A 12,103-nucleotide genomic window follows, 5' to 3' on the forward strand; every position below is an offset into this window, starting at 1 on the left:
GGGTTCTAAACAGTGGATGAAAGAACACAAATAAATAAAATACAAACCCTAAACGCCCTCGTGAATCCGTCAAATGCCGACAGTGAATGACGACATATCAGAGGTTGTGGCGATAGCCCAAAAACAATGAATCGTCGAAAGTGTTACAAATAATTGATAATACTTATCAAAATCAGCGGTTTTGTTTTTTGGTTTTTATAATCCTAAAATAAATTTTTTAAGAATTTAACAAATGAAAATACGTTTTTTGAGTGATAACAAAGTGTATTCAACAAAGTGAAATAAGTACTATGTAAATATGCTATATGATAAACGTAGTAAGAATAGCATACAGCATAGTAACATGAATAGCTTTCGTCCACTTGTTACAATTTTTCGCAAACAAGTTTGTTTGGGGCCTAATCAAGGGCAAAAATTTCTATTTATCAGAAGATGGGGTTTTCTTTCTCGTTTTCTTCAAGAGTATGAAGTAATTTTAATGAAGATACTTCGTTCAAGAGAATCTGAGTTGCGCGCCACATACTTTTTCGAATTCCTCTCGTTGCGATTTCTCAGTTGAAGCACAAAACATTGGTTAATTTTTTTGCACAAGCAGCAAGTATTAAGCATTTTATTTTATTTGTGGTATTTAGAAAAATATTGTTTTATTTTTCATTTGTTTACTTTTGAATTTCATAATTTTAATTTTTGAATAAGGATTAAATCAGTAACAATATACTGTGACGAATTTACTAAACAGTCAGAATATTCGAGTGGGTGAAGTTTGTTTACAATGTAAGCCTTATATTATAAGGGTATACAGTGTGGCGCAAAAATAACCTTCCGCTGTTTTTTGGAAAACGAAATTTTTTTTTTCAAAAATGAAAAACTTTGATTCTGCTTGTGGATTATTTTTATTTGTTTTTTTTTTCATTTTTTACATCGAGTCGAGAATATGATATCATGTAAATGGCCGCCGCCACAGTTGATTGTTATTTGAGTCCGTTTAATGGCATTTTCCAACACTTTGACGGATATTGTCTTTAAGAGCTGCAAGAGTCTGAGGCTTGTTGACATAAACCCGTGACTTCAAAAAATCCTACGAAAAGAAGTCTGAAGTGGTCAAATCAGGCGGTCTTGCTGGCCAATGCAAATCACCAAAACGGGAGATTAGGCGCCCGGGAAATGCATCCTTCAGCATATCGGTTGTGACACGCAGTGTAGCGTACCATTGTTTATTTACAAGTATTTCGCAAATGTCAAAACAGAACTACCATTAGAGGTCAATTGCAAAATTTATAGCATCTTCTGATAGGAGGATAACTTTTGCGCCACCCTGTAGTATATAAGGGCTGCCGGATTGCGTTGCAGTTAGTTAGAGTGCTGCCGTGTAGAGAGCAATTGAGATTTATGGAAGTAAAAAGTTGTAAGCTACGAGGTATGACAATTAAGTAATGAGACAGATTCCATATAAACCGTATTTTTGAAAGTTATTCTACAACTCTGCCATCTCCTTCAAAGTAGTCTCCTTGGGCAGCTATACAGCGATTCCAGCTCGTTTTCCATGCTTCGTAACATTTCGGGAACGCTTCGACTGGGATGTCCGCGAGTACCCTCGTCACGGCCGCCCGGATGTCCGTAATCGACTCAAAATGGGTTCCTTTGACCACCGATTTTGTTTTAGGAAACCAAAAAAGTCACAGGCTGACATGTCGGGCGAATAAGGCCGCTGTTGCAACACGGCGATCCCTTTAGAGGCCAAATACTGGGACACGCTAAGGGCGGTGTGGCACGGCGCGTTGTCGTGATGAAGGATTGACTAGTTTTCGCAATCTTTCGAGTACCTGGCAATAGTAGACTTGATTCACAGTTTTCCCCGGTGGAACGAATCCTTTGTGGACGATTCCACGGCTATCAAAAAAGGCAATAATCATCGTTTTCACCTACGACTTGCTCATGCGAGCTTTTTTCGGGCGGGGGGCGCGCGGAGACAACCATTGTTAGCTTTGGCGTTTGGTTTTCGGGTCGTATCGTACATCACCATACACTCTTACAATTTTAGCGTACGTTTCTGAAGCTGTTTCGCCCAATCTGGCGCAAAATTTTATCGCGACGCGTTGCTTTTGATTTCGTTTTTCCATTTTCGTAACGAGCACTACAAAAACACGTCAATATATCAGTGGAGAGGGGAGAGATGCCAGAAAAAGAGAATAAGAATTTCAAGGTCACAGGTTTACCACAAGCGCGGCAATAAAACCAGTCTCATTACTTAATTGTCAAACATCGTAAGAGAATGAGTACTAAAGCGATAAATTGTTGGAATTAGAAACAAAGATAAGCGTATATGCATTAAATTAGGACTTTTAGTTAACATTCCACTAATGGAACTCTAGAATGCGTTACAAGGTAAGTGATTTATCGAGAAATCTGTTACAATACATAATATTTTATAAAAAATATTTGAAAATAATAATAATACCCAACGAACCTTAAACCTTAAAATTAATTTCAGATAAGAGAGATGGGCTACAGACTGACGCATTCATGAGTTTTACAAGAAATATTATACCAGGTATCTTCTTTACAAGTTTTAAACGGTTAGTGTAAGGGGGGAAGTTTAAACTGGAGTCCCACTGCAAATGATTTAAGGCAAAAAGTAAAAATTGTTTTTGAACGAACTCTAACTTCTCCAAATGGACTTGATTACTAGGGTTCCAAACCACAGAAGCATACTCTAATATAGGCCTCACCAAAGATGTAAAAAGAATTTTTGTGGTAAGTGGATCTCTAAATTCTTTCGACCAACGTTTAACAAAATTAAGAGCGCCTTTAGCTTTAAAAACCGTGGAAAATGCGTTAAGATTAAAATTGAGTTTGGGGTCCAGTAACTATGACTCAGATCAACAAAACTACATACTTGCTCCAACCAAAAGTTTTGTATTACGTACATATGAAGTAAGGTCTACAGATCTATGTTAAAATCGTATTGTTTTACATTTTTTAAGGTTCAATGGCATGTCATTACATGTTGTTTAAATCTGTTTGCACTTGACATCTTTCGTTATTTGAAGTATATGATTTAAAAAGTTTTACATCGTCAGCATATAATAAAACTCTTGAATACAGATGATATGGCATTAATAAATAACAAGAACATAACTGGACCAAGATGGCTAACTTGAGGATATGCTAAATATGACTTGTTGAATTCTATTACTCAAATAAGAAGAAGCAACCCATTTTGGAAATATTGTTTGAAAACCAAGAAGATCAAGTTTATTCAAAAGAATTGAATGGTTTGCTTTATCAAAAGCTGTACTAAAATCGGTGTATATAACATCAGTATGCTTATTCTCCCTAAAGCCCGTTGATACATGTGAAATGTTATTAGATACAAATTAGTTACTGTAGCTTTCCCTTTACGAAAACCGTGCTGAGAACAAGAAATTAGTGGAGAAATACGAAAGGTTAAGTCGTCTGTTATAATTACTTCAAAAAGTTTAGGGTTTGCTGACAACTTTGCTATTCCCCAAGATGGAACGAGTTTTAAAGAAAGCAAGCAACAAGGAAACTCAAGTGCTAAAGGATTCAAACATAATTTAACGTACAAAACAAAAAACGAAAAGTCGAGAAAAATGGTATCAGTGGTTCTGACAGCGCCTTGGTGAGAAAAGAAGGTATGCAAAATTCCTGTCGATATCTTGAAAACTAAGGGACTACGTTAATACATGGAGTCAAAATTATAAGTCATCTCCGATAGTTATGTAGTTATGTTGTCAGAAGAAGATGTTAAGTTTAAAATGCAGATTTACGAAAACTAACTTAAACTTCACACCAAACATCTCGCAAAAAAACACGATGGACCAAACACTATTTACTTAAACGATGATATCAAAAGATTTAGTTTCCGCTTCTAAAGAGATGACCTAATATATAGATCAAGATATAGTCAGCATTATTTGAAATAAAGTGAGGTAAACTTTTACTCATTCATCGATAACATTTCTTCCTAGACCCTTTCTGCGTGAAGTTTGATCCCAATATATGAAGTTTGATGTCGATGTATCAATTAGTGTGTGTTTGTTCACGACACAAAAAACTTGATAATCAATATCAACATATGTAACTTATGGTCCGACACAATTATTTTGGTTAATTTTTTTGATATGTAGAATATTAAAGCTAGACTCCTAGCAAAAGACCTGAATCTTTTGCAAAAACAATATCAAATAGGGTGGATAGCCATTTTTGGAAGTTCACGCGAGTGAGGAAAGTTCTCTGACCGCCATTCACTTAGGAGTGGCCAGAAACTATACTTTTACATATGGCTTAAGCAGTTCACGACTTCATCCGTTTGAAGGGGAACTAAAGTCAGAAGGCAAAACATCCCCTCCACAGGGTTTTGGGCTGGGTTTAGGACACGCCACGTAAAAAACCCCACCAATGAAAAGGAAACAACGGCCTCTGATCAATGACCTCCCTTTTGATGACTCGACCCCTGCAAACGTACGACCCGTAGTTTCGTTTTTGACTTGTGGTCTTTACCACCGCATGATATGGCATATAGTAGAGTTTATCTGTTGCCGTCTCAGCTAGTTTCGTGTGTTCCAAAGAGTTGAGTTCATCCAAAAACATGGTATACTCTTTGCGAAGTAATGTTCGAATATTTGCTTCTCTTGATTCATCTGTCAATACGTTTTTTTTTTCAATGGTAAACGCACGGTGCAGCGACCATCCGATGCACTTTCGGTCGTAGGCGTGGTGTGCGGTTACATTTAAACGTTGTTCATTTGAAGGAGTATCGGGCTTTGTGGGTTGATTGGTAAAGTTTTGGTGAAGTAAGGTATGATGACGTCGTTGGCATATGCGACACGACGATGTGCTATGACAGTTAATGAGGATATGCCCTTTGCTGAGACAATTTATACACGTACCTAACTTCTGAATAGCAGTTAGTTTACCCATGGAGTCGAGTTGGCTGAACTGTGAGCAAACGTAGATTTTATGCTCAGCATTGCAATAAGAACAATGCGGCCCTTTAGGAGCGGTTGATGCAGCGTAGTGTCTTAGGAAATGCCGTATGGAAGATATTCTTTGTTGTAGTTGTAATTGCGGTAGTGTTGAGTAGTGGTGCCATCTCCACTGAGCGTGCGTGGTTTTCAAGAAGTTCTTGAAGAACGGAGAAAGATGGTAGATCGTCCATGACGAGCAATTACTCCCACTGCTTGCGAGTTTCGTGTCCTAACTTTGAAACGGTTAAGTGAACAAGCTAGTCATCCTAGAATTCGATTGATCGCTCGAGTGCACGTAGAGCATCAACGTGTTGAGATATAGAATTTAGTACTTGCTTGCGACAAATTGATATTCGTATGAATGAGAGAGCAAAAATCATAATGAAAATCAAGCCATTGAGTGGGATCACCACTAAATGACGACAGCTGTAGTTTTGGAAGCGGTACAGGAGCAGGTAAATCATGAACGGTAGTCGCAATGTCTGCTGCCTTTGAGTTGCGAACAGGCGCTTCAGTTAGCCTTGGCGGCGTTGACCTACTCCTCACCTTGTAAGCATGTCTGCTCCTCCATGGAAACGAATAATATTAACGCGGATTGAAATAAAAAATGTTTTTTTTTTTTAGTTTAGAGCAAAAACAAAAATTTATGAAAAGTGGTAAAGAAAAGCCTTAGAATGGAATCTAGCCTAGTCCCAAATATAATATTTAGTTTTATAATTAATAAAATAAAATATAAAAATTAATGCTTCAATAAAAATTATTTCTATTTCAATTTTGATTTAAGGTGTAACTGTAATTTTAGCTGAAGTTATTAATAAATTCCTGCTAAGTTAGCTGTTTCGCTAAATATTTCAACTAATACTTTCTATACTTAGGTCAGAGAGCTGCAACGATCACAATTTTTTCAATCATACCCGATCATTGACTCAGATTTTTTGTGACGGAAAACTTTGCTTCAACAAAAATGAATGATCGTAAGCGAGCGTGCTCGAAGCGAACAATCAGTTTCAATCACTGTTGCTTGTTTCGTCATGATTTTTCTCGATCGAAAGCCTTGTGTGAGCAGCAAAGAATGTTCGAGAATACTGCTTGCATTCCGATCGATCACAATCATACCGTTTGGTCATACCGGTTGGTTCCTGCCAGCAGCGCAGTCGCTGAGCGTTCATTTTCTTTAGCTTGAAATATTATAACTGAAAAAAGAAATATGCTCGGACCATGTTCAGTTGAAGGCTTATTTTTTTTAAATTCATTTTATAAAAGTTTTAGCGATTAAGATTGAAACCAAAAAATAAACCTTTTTTTAAGTTTAAGTTTTTGTGGATCTCAATGAAGAAGGGATTAAAATTAGAAATTTGTGTTCCCTAAGCATTACCATTGTTTATTAATTTTAAGCATTAATTGAATTTTAGTTTTAAGCGTTAAAAATGAAGAAATATATGCAGTAATGTTTTGGTTAATTTTATGCATCGCAACTTGTTTCCGTTAAAACACATAAATATGTACATACAAACTATGTATGTATATACATATTCTCAGGGCAATTCTCGATCTGATTGGTCTAATCACAATCAATTCAAACGCAACTTGATCGATATCTGAGTTTTCGTGCATCGTTGGACTTGATCGTCTTTTTCTGTACAATCATTTCCAATCATCATACCGGCACCAACCAATCAGTTTCATTCAGTAAGCAGAGAAATCCAATCAACTGATCGAACTCCTTCGTTTTGAGCACGAAACTCGATCGAACAATTTTGTTGCGAACCGCTGTGCTGAGTTGTGACCGTTTTGAGCGAGGCTGATCAAACCGGATCGATCATACTCAATGCAGGTCTCTGACTTAGGTATTAAGTGATTTGACTTGTTTCTCCTAAATGTATGCTTCGAACAGGTACCACCTTCAGAGAATGTTAATGAATTTTATTAATACAATGAAAGCTCTAATAAACAGACATCTCCTTAGTGAGGACAATCTAATAGGCGGACAGTGGTAGCTTACGGGAGACTTCACTATATTTATTTATTAACATTCTTGCTATTTCAACAAATAACTGTACAATATTTAAACTAATCGCTAACTAACTTACCATATAGGTTAAATCCTAAGAAGTCATTTATTGCTTTTGGCTCTGTGCGTTTTGAAAATGTTGATGGGCGTTAGTCTTTTATGCTCATCAGCGAAGTTTGTAAGCGATGAAATTGCTAACACTTTGAAAACTGAGCATTTTCATCATTTTGTTCCTTCGGGAAATATTTTTGTTCGCACACATGTTGGCAGTTGTCGTTTGTTTGTTTTGTTGTTGATATTTAGATTTTGCCTTCCAACTGGACTCTTATATAATCCATTTTTATTTCAAGTACATATATCACATCTTTGTAATGTCTATGAAAGAATAATACTAGTTGATGAATTGAAAATATAAGGCGAAGTTATAGTTATGTAGGTGTATAAAAACAAGTAAGAATTGGCTAGGTTAGGATGTAACTGAAATTTTATACTGTGACAAATTACGCGGTTATATAATTTTTTCCCAGGTTAAAACTTATAAATTTATCTGTCTGTCTCTTTTTACTGTCACTTTTTTCGACTTTCAAGGATGCTAAAGAAGTTTTCATTTCTTTAATAATAAATTATAGCAAGTGAGAAAGGCCTAAATTATGTCTACTCTTGTAGCATGTAAGAATCAAAGCCACGCTGGGGGTAAAACTTTGTATTGAAAAATGTTGCGAAAGAATTCAACATTTATTATTCGAAGAAATCGTGTATAAATTACAATCAAATTTACTATATTCTGGAGGCTTAGACCAAGGTATAGAACAATTCCATTCTAATTTAGTGCTAAACCACATAATAAAAAAAACTTGTCCATATATTAAAATATCACATTTTAACCATCCAGAGGTCCAAAAATGGTATTTTTACGACATTTTTTTAAATAAACAATCATAGGTATATACAACCGTGATCAAATTGAAAGGTGAATTTTGTCCATTTCATCTCCTTCAATGTAATTCCTTACCGCTACAATACACTTATGCCAACGAATTTTCCAGTCATCATAGCACTTGGAAAAATCCTCCTTCGTGATGGCCACCAGAGCCTTGTTCGATTTAGCTTTATATCCTCAATTGAGTCAAAACGGTGTCCTTGGAGTGGTCATGTGAATTTGCTGAATAGCCAGAAGTTACACGAAATTACGTGAAGTATAAATTAAAAATTCACCTTTCCATTTAATCACAGCAGTATATGAGTAAATTTTGAAGTAATCATCTCCATGGGTGTCTGACAAAAAAGTGCTCTCGCCGTCGACTGCAACATTATATGTATATATTGTATGTGAGTTGCGGTAGTTTAACACGATTTTATCTATTTTCACCAATACCAAAGTCAACCAGATGTTCGAAAATTCTAATATTAGTTATATAGCTAGGTAAAATATCACCTAATTTTATCCATTTTAGACACAAAGTGTTATAAAAAAATAAGTTCTCTCAATTTCCTTAAAATAATTAACACACTGACCGATATAAATATGTATGTCGTATAAAATTAACTGGAAGATCGAAATTATTTATATTAGGTATATAGGGCTAAAGGAAGTATTGATCTGATTGACCCCATTTTTAACACAAGGGGATATTATTATCAAAGAAACATTTTCTCTAATGTCAATTACATATCTCACAATAGACAGACATTTTCGCCAGTCAGTCAGCCATACGCATTAGGGATATATCCCGATTTCGATCAAATTTAATATCTCTGGTACATTTAGTTATAGATTTATCGGTCATTTGGTAGTTTTTAACAGCAGAGCGGGAATATCATCCGATTTCACAATGTTCTAAGAAGAATTGAAAGAATTTGTCTCGTGCAAATTGGGGTCATATAGCTCGAATAGTTTGGAAAATTAAACCTGTTGGGGGGCGGGGCCACGTCCACCTTTTAAACATTTTTCAACCAGAGGTTCCTCAGTTAATACAATTTGTTTTACCAAATTACAGTTTTATATCTTAATGTGCGGCTTAGTTATCACAAATTATAGGTTTTCGATTATTGGTGACTTGTGGGCGTGGCGTGTCAGATTACGCTCATCTACAGTACCAAACTTCTTATGATAACAAGGAAAAGTAGTACTGACAGACAGTCAGCGGCCATCCGTCACCATCCTGATAATTTTTATACTCTTGCAACCAGTTGCTACATAGTACCTGTATTATAAAACTAAACGAGATAGATATAGAGTTATATATATCTTAATATATAAAAATCACGTGTCACGATGTTTGTTTTCGATGGACTCCTAAACTACTGAACCGATTTTAATGAAATTTTCAACACTGTGTGCAGTTTGGTCCAACTTGAAAGATAGGATAGTTTATAACTCTCCTTATAGTCGCATTATTTATTTATTGCAAATTATTTGTTTATTATTAGCAAAGAGCTATCCACCTGTTGGTGGCGCTAACAGCGGTATTGAGTGCGCTATGTTACAGTAGATGGCGCTACAAACATTAAAAACATTAAATGAAAATACGTTTTTTGAAGTTTATATTATTTGTGGTAAAGTTATACGAGTCTATGATTTCCAAACAAAAAAAATAAAAATTGGGCGGGGCGAAGTTCGCCGGGTCAGCTAGTAAATATATATATAAATGATCAGTGTGACAAGAAAAATTGAAATCCGGTTGACTGTCCGTCCGTCCGTCCGTGCAAGCTGTAACTTGAGTAAAAATTGAGATATATTGATGAAACTTGGTATGTAGGTTTCTTAGTACAAAAAAAGTTCGAGTTCGTAGATGGGCGAAATCGGACCACTGTCACGTCCACAAATCGCCATTAATCGAAAACCTATGAAGTGTCATTATTAAGCACTAAATTAAGATATAAAACTCTTATTTGGCACAGATGATCGCAGTAGCAAGGGTCACATGTGGGAAAGAAATTTTGAAAAATTGGGCGTGGCCCCGCCTTCTAATAAGTTCAATTTATATAACCCCTCAACCACTTAAGCTACAACAGCCAAATTCGCTCAGTACGAATATTACAAGAACACATAGTGATAGTGTGAAAATGGAAAAAATCGAATGGAAACCCCGTCTCTCCCCATTTTACGGTACTGTTCAAAACTACTTAAAGCGCGATAAATCAATAACTAAACGCGTCAGAAATGCAATAATTTGCCGCCGGGATGGTATAGGGAATCCCATATCTCGGGACCCGACTGACGATTTTGATTTGGTATGTGGTATTTTTTTCATATTTCTATGACACGTTGTGAAAATGAGCGAAATCGAATTAGAACCGCACCCACTTTCCATATAACACAATTTTAAATTCCACTAGATTCTTACACTTTCCAGTAGACAAATTAATTAGTAATTAATATAACGGTATACAACTTTGCGCGAATGATGCCAAAAATTGTTCAAATCTAACAAACACTTTTCAAGCCCATAGGTCCCGAATATTTGGACTCCGGTACCTATATTGAGTTTTTATCTAAAATGTTGGTCAATGTGTGATATATATAACTGAAATAAAAGGATAATCCTTCTCTTATAATGGTATGTCTGTATTTCAAAAATTTCCCCGGTTTTGATTTTTGCAAGTTGCAAGAGTATAAAATGTTAGGTTGCACCCTTAGACCTTCCTTACTTGTTATACTCTCGCAACAAAGTTGCTAAAGAGAGTATTATAGTTTTGTTCACATAACGGTTGTTTGTAAGTCCTAAAACTAAAAGAGCCAGATATAGGGTTATATATACCAAAGTGATCAGGGTGACGAGTAGAGTTGAAATCCGGATATCTGTCTGTCCGTCCGTCAGTCTGTCCGTGCAAGCTGTAACTTGAGTAAACATTGAGATATCATGATGAAACTTGGTATACGTATTTCTTGGCTCCATAAGAAGGTTAAGTTCGAAGATGGGCAAAATCGGCCCACAGCCACGCCCACAAAATGGCGGAAACCGAAAACTTATAAAATGTCATAACTAAGCCATAAATAAAGATATTAAAGTGAAATTTAGCACAAAGGATCGCATTAGGGAGGGGCATATTTGGACGTAATTTTTTTGGAAAAGTGGGCGTGGCCCCGCCCCCTACTAAGTTTTTTGTATATATCTCGGAAACTACTATAGCTATGTCAACCAAACTCTATATAGTCGTTTCCTTCAGGCATTTCCATATACAGTTCAAAAATGGAAGAAATCGGATAATAACCACGCCCACCTCCCATACAAAGGTTATGTTGAAAATCACTAAAAGTGCGTTAACCGACTAACAAAAAACGTCAGAAACACTAAATTTTACGGAAGGAATGGCAGAAGGAAGCTGTACCCAGGCTTTTTTTAAAAATTGAAAATGGGCGTGGCGTCGCCCACTTATGGACCAAAAACCTTATCTCAGGAACTACTATACCGTTTTCAGTGAAATTCGGTTTATAATATTTTTTTAACACCCTGATGACATGTACGAAATATGGGCGAAATCGGTTCACAACCACGCCTTCTTCCAATATAACGCTATTTTGAAATCCATCTGATGCCTTCTCTGTATAATACGAGTATGTATATACATTAGGAACCAAAATAAAAAAAATATGTAAATGACGGATAATGAAATCTCGATTATCACCTTATCATGCGAGAGTATAAAATGTTCGGTTACACCCGAACTTAGCCCTTCCTTACTTGTTATATTTAGTATACATATGCGTGACCCTAGGCCCGATTTTACTACTACATACTATGACCGAATTTTATCCTTTTTTGTCATCACGACATAGTATTAGCAAAATAAAAACTGCTCGTTGACTTTCAATAATAGTCACCAATATATAATTAAAATATTTTATAACTATTATACTTTATAGCAACTTGTTGCGGCAGTATAAAAAGAGCATCGCATATAAAAAAGGAAAAAGTCTGAAGCAAAGCAAATCAAAAGTTGTACGTTAATCATCTGATACTCGTTGTTCAGTCACTCAGTTGGCGTTCGTTCTCATCCATTAGTAAATTGAGCTTTCTATAGAGATTCCAACACAAAAGCAAAATAGTCTGTACGGAGAGTTCTCATCGGAATTTTCCTTAAAGCTGTTATATGCATT

At 35.9% G+C, this 12,103-nt stretch overlaps 1 protein-coding gene across 9 annotated transcripts in view; it reads right to left on the minus strand.

The window, feature by feature from the left end:
- LOC105225365 (uncharacterized) overlaps positions 1–12,103 on the minus strand; it is an 86,951-nt gene that overhangs the window by 38,250 nt on the left and 36,598 nt on the right. For 5 of the 9 annotated variants that reach the window (XM_011203785.4, XM_019989917.3, XM_029549824.2 and 2 more), the window contains exon 2: positions 7,082–7,377. The exons of the other annotated variants lie outside the window; for them this stretch is intronic. The gene's annotated coding sequence lies outside the window, so the exon portion shown is untranslated. The remainder of the gene's footprint in view (positions 1–7,081; positions 7,378–12,103) is intronic. 9 annotated transcript variants of the gene reach the window in all.

Source organism: Bactrocera dorsalis, chromosome 3 (genome assembly GCF_023373825.1).
Source record: "Bactrocera dorsalis isolate Fly_Bdor chromosome 3, ASM2337382v1, whole genome shotgun sequence".
NCBI lineage: Eukaryota > Metazoa > Arthropoda > Insecta > Diptera > Tephritidae > Bactrocera > Bactrocera dorsalis.